The sequence below is a fragment of the Camelina sativa genome, chromosome 11 (assembly GCF_030686135.1).
Source record: "Camelina sativa cultivar CO46 ecotype springtype chromosome 11, ASM3068613v1".
In the NCBI taxonomy this organism is placed as follows: domain Eukaryota; kingdom Viridiplantae; phylum Streptophyta; class Magnoliopsida; order Brassicales; family Brassicaceae; genus Camelina; species Camelina sativa.
The window spans coordinates 27,225,844-27,231,843 of NC_141890.1; positions in this window are offsets into that span (position 1 = coordinate 27,225,844).

Consider the following 6,000-nt stretch of genomic DNA (forward strand, 5'->3'; position numbering starts at 1 on the left):
ATTTGCTCAGGTATTTGCTGAGCCCCAAGGTTTGCCACCATCTCGGGGAAAGGAACACACCATCGTCCTGAAATCTGGAGCGGAACCAGTTAGTGTGAGGCCATTCAGATATCCTCAGGCAAAAAAGGAGGAGATAGAGAGGCAAATAGCTATCATGTTAGCTGCAGGAATTATTAGGGAAAGCGGAAGCCCTTTCTCCAGTCCTGTCCTATTGGTGAAGAAGAAAGACGGGAGCTGGAGGTTTTGTGTGGACTACCGCGCCCTGAATAAAGCCACGGTGCCGGACAGCTATCCCATTCCGATGATCGAGCAGCTCTTAGATGAACTCCACGGTGCAAGGGTGTTCTGACCTTCGCTCTGGTTACCATCAAATCAGGGTGAGCTCAGAAGACATACCAAAGACAGCATTTCGATCACACGATGGACATTACGAGTTCCTCGTAATGCCCTTTGGGCTGAAAAACGCTCCCGCCACGTTTCAGTCATTGATGAATGATATATTCCGTCCATTCCTGCGAAGGTTTGTGCTGGTGTTCTTCGATGACATCATAGTCTATAGCAAAACCCTGGAGGAGAACAAGGAGCATCTCAAGGAAGTCCTCCATATGCTACACAAGCACAGCTTGTACGCTAACCAAAAGAAGTGCCAGTTCGGGAGTGATCAAGTCGAGTGCTTGGGGCATGTCATCACTCCCGAGGGAGTTGCAGCGGATCCTAGCAAGATTAGTGCGATGGTAGAATGGGAGACACCATCGAACATCAAAGCCTTGAGGGGATTCTTAGGACTTACGGGATACTACCACAAGTTTGTGCAGAACTACGGGGTGATCGCACGATCTCTAACCACGTTGCTCAAAAAAGATCAGTTCGAATGGGGAGACAAAGCTGACGAAGCCTTCAAGTTGCTTAAGGTAGCCATGACAACAGTCCCGGTTTTGGCCTTACCAAACTTTTCTGAACTCTTCGTGGTGGAGTCTGATGCTTCAGGGATCGGTCTAGGGGCGGTGTTGATGCAGAACGACAAACCGATAGCTTACTACAACTACTCTCTGATAGACAGACAGAAGCTCAAATCGGTGTATGAGCGTGAACTCATGGCTATAGTCTTGGCCATACAAAAATGGCACCATTACTTGTTGGGAAGGAAATTTCTGGTGAGAACTGATCAGAAAAGCCTTAAGTTCTTGTTGGAGCAGAGGGAAATCAACTTGGAGTATCAGCGGTTGCTCACTAAGATCTTGGGATTCGACTTTGATATCCAGTACAAACCGGATCTCGAGAACAAAGCTGCAGATGCCCTGTCACGCAAAGAAGTAGTCCCGACACTCTTTGCCCTTTCTGTTCCTGCGGCGGTGCAGTTGGAGGAGATTTGCTCCGAGGTGGATAAGGACAAGGATCTTCAGAAGATTCTTAGTGACCTGCGTGCTAATGAGGGATCGTACCCTGACTACTCGTTGGTTTAGGGACGTCTATTGAGACAAGGTAAACTTGTGATTCCTAAAGACAAGGTAAACTTGTGATTACTCATGAGGGAGTTCCATGAGGGCAAATTTGGGGGTCATTGAGGAGTTCTGAAGACTCAGAAAAGGATAGGAGAACTATTCTACTGGGAGGGGATGATGACAGATACTTGGACAGCATGTCATGTGACCGCGTGTCAGGTTTGTCAACGTTACAAATACTCGACACTAACTCCTGAGGGTCTGCTACAACCCTTGCCAGTTCCAGAAAGAGTGTGGGAAGACATATCGATGGATTTCGTCAAAGGTTTGCCTAAGTCAGGAGGGCACAATGCAGTGCTGGTGGTGGTGGACATGCTGTCCCAGTATGCCCACTTCTTCCTGATGAAACACCCCTTCACTGCGATGGAGGTGGCAAACTTGTTTATTCAAGAGGTGATGAGGTTACATGGATTCCCCAGGTCCATCGTTTCTGATCGAGATAGAGTTTTTACTAGCCAGTTCTGGAAGGAGCTGTTCAGGTTGTTGGGAACGAATCTATGCTTCAGCATCGCCTATCATCTGCAGACCAACGGGCAAACAGAGGTCGCTAATAGGAGTCTGGAGACTTATCTTCGGTGTTTGGATGGTGAACAACCACGGACTTGGGCTAAGTTCTTGCCATGGGCAGAGTGGTGTTACAATACTTCATTCCATTCCGCTCTCAAGACGACACCATTCCAGGTGTTGTATGGCAGGGAGCCTCCTACACTATTTAAGTATGAGAATGGGTCTACAGCCAATGCTGATTTGGATAAGCAGATGCATGAGAGAGACGCTGCATTGGGGCTGATCAGGGAAAATTTGCACAATGCTCAGCAGAGAATGAAGAAACAAGCGGATGCTCATCGCAGGCAGGTTGAGTTTCAGGTGGGGGACCAAGTTTATCTCAAAATGTGGCCTTTTCGTCGTCGAACCTTAGCCAGGAGGCCAAATGAGAAGTTGGCTGCTCGTTTCTATGGTCCTTACCGGGTGGAAGCACGGGTTGGAGCTATTGCTTATCGTCTCAAACTACCACCGGAGGCCAAGATACACCCCACATTCCACATTTCTCAACTGAAGAAAGCAGTCGGGGATCAGTTGGTGACATCGTCCATACACGCACAGTTGATAGAGGAAGCAGTCCTCGAGACAGAGCCGGAAAAGGTACTAGGTACACGCAAGAACCCCCGTTCTAGACAAGTTGAGGTGCTGATCAAGTGGAAGGGATTGCCGGATTTTGAAAGTTCGTGGGAATGGGTCAGTATGATTAAAGGGCAGTTTCCACTCTTCAACCTTGAGGAAAAGGTGAATTTCAAAGGGGAGGGTAATGATACATATGGAGCTCAACACCCTCCTATTCTCTACCATTACCAAAGGAGAAAGAGAAGCCCAAGTGGCTAGAGTCCACTTAAGCAGATCCAGTAGGTCCAAGAGAAGATAGCAGGCCTCTTGGAGAAGTTACCTTAGTTAAGTAATAATAAATATCATTGTCCTACGGCTTTGTGGCCTCAACGGCTCTTTGGTGTAGTGACAAGGGATCAGTAGGGTTTGGTAGTAGTACTTATATGGCATGAGGGGCAAGGGAGTGGTTATCGAATATCAGAACACTTTTGTAAGGGGAGGGGAGAGACTCCAAACAATTCTCTCATTTGTCTCACTTTGTCTTATAATAAAAGAACATTTGTCTTATTCTCTGTTCTTACTCTAAATTTTACATCTTAAACGTATCAATATTGAAACACCATGCATCCCATTCTGATCATCTTAGCCTATTTTTGTTTGTATGATTGCATCATTCATTCATTGCATAAGTTAAATTTGAGAAAACAACCAGTGTTTCAGTTATTTTAGTAACTAAATAATCATGTTGTGTTTCAGTTATTTTAGTAACTCAATAATCATGTTGAGTTTCGTCTCTCACCCTTCCATTATAAATTTGTATTTGTATTATAATATTTCTAATTTAATCATCTTAAATGTACAATTAACTCATTTAATCCATTAACTATACTATCAAAACATTTTCCATATTTCTTGGGACCTTTAACCTATAAGATTTTTTTACGTTATAAAATAACTGAATGCATTAAAAACACCATTAACTCAAATTTGTTTTGGGTCGTACACTTAATGTTGCATAACCTACACATTTGTTATCAACAAATTCTCTATAAATAGCAAATATCTCACTAAGCACCATCAAATATAAAACCTCCCATAAAAATTAAAATTCAATAACATAATTTATCTATAAAATTCAATAACATAATTTATCTATTTTATTTATCATATTTTATAAGAAACTAATAAATTTTTGGTTTCTTATCTTTAGTTATCTTTATAACCTACTATTTTTATTTTTATATATTTTTTGAATTATATGTGCCATTCTTTTTCAATTTAATTTTTGATGAACAACATAATTATTTACTTCTGTTTTAAGTTTTAACTATCTCTAGAACATAGAAATATTGCTGCATAATTTTCTCTACATCAAGGTAATATTTCCTCTTCTACATATACATTTTTTGATGAAGAGGAAGAGGAAACTGAGAATGAAAATGAACTTCTTGATTTTTAATTTTTTTTGATGATGATTGTAAAAAAAATTGAATTAGTTTTGTTGTCCAAGCACTTATTTTCAAAGAATGCTGTATGAAAGGGAAATAAAAGTTTGCTAACAAAAAGAAGGTGAATCTCCATTTAAAAAAAAAACTGAAAGTAAAAGAATAGCCACAACTGACAAGTTATCTATTTGTATAAAATAAATCCTTTTTATGTTTTTAAGTTGTAACTGACAAGTTATTTAATTGCTATATGTGTGTGGAGATAAAAATTATAGAAAACAGTTACAATAACCATGCAATAAAAAAAATACTATAAGGAACAAATGAATGTAACTAAAGAAATGAATAATGAAACCATAAAACAGTATTAATATGAATGACAAAATAAAATTCTAGGTCACAAAATAAAGATAATGAGAAATCAAACAAAGAGGTTGATGTAGTACTTTTATCAATTAAATTATCGAACCTCAGTTTGTAATGATCAACACACTAGGAATAAACATGAATGATTAATCTAAGCTAATAAGAAAGGGATTTATGTAACAACTTAACAAACAAGCATATTTAAACAAGGCAAAACAAAGAAAACACAAAGCAAGGGAAACACAAACTTAAAACTGCTTTAAATCAAGATAAAACAAATGAACCGTGGGCAAGATTAATGACTTGGGAGATAGCTAACCAATCCTAGATGTCTAAGCAAACAATCAAGAACAATCCTTAGGCTAAGAATACTTATGTAAATCAATTCACTTCCATGATAAAGATTCTATGCAAATCAAGCAATCGTCAACAATTTCCAAAGGCAATCACAAGATAAGCATGCATTAAAATCAAGTCTTTATACCACTAAAAATCCTAATCATCAATTTTCATTGGCTAGGAATGCAAAGCTTTTGAATATTTCGGTTTAGTAATTTCATCAAACACCTTATGGGCATAGAAGTCCTAATATCTAGAATCAACTTGATCAAGGTTAATCTAGCATTATAATCACCAAACAAGAAAGGAATCACATAAATAAAGCTCCAGACATCAAAGATCAATCATCTATCTCCCTAATACTAGGAATTTTGTGTCTCCTAGCAGGTCTCAATTAACCTAACGCAGTTGTCGTACAGAAGGTGTCAATCCAAATGGGAAACTTTACTAACAATCGAGATGCAATCAAGCAGTCACAAGTTAAGCCAAATTCAAAATGAGTTTTTGTCTAACAACCTAGAGTGAACGAGATGCAAAAACAAAACGAGTATGCAGAACAAGAGCTAAAATGCAATAACAGAAGAGAGCAAAAACAAGCTAAACGAGCAGAGACAAATGAGCAACCTATTGCAACTAAAACAAAGAACAAGCTTAAAGATGTAGAAACAATAAGATAAGTAGAGGCCTTAAGGATGGGGTTATTGATTTCGGTGGAGTATCTTAATCTACCTAGAACGCCTAACAGAACACAATCAAGTTATCCCTAGACAACGAACGTAACATCACAGCTTAGCTAATTCAATCTCTTGATAGAAGCTACTCAGACTTAATCACTTCCAAACCTAAGTCTCGCTAGAGAAACATGATTAAGTTGGAATGACAAAAAAGTTCATTCACGTCAATAAACACCCAAGACATCCAATCTCTTGGGCTAGGAATGCAAATCTCTGGTTTTAGTTTGTTCAAGCATCCCATGGAACACCTTTTGGGTGCTGAGATGCTTAAGATCTAATCCCAAATGATCAGTAAGAAATTAGCAGTAAGAACACTAATCCAGAAGGGAAATCAAACAATATAAGCTTAGGCATCCTATTAGACTAAAATTCTCCACCTGATCTATCCCACTCTCAAAAACCCTATTTCACTACTCAAGAACAATCATCATCAAAAACCCAGAAAACCAAAAAAACACAGAATTAAGCATGACTAGATAGATAAAGATGAGATAAAAAATTTTGCAGAAGAAT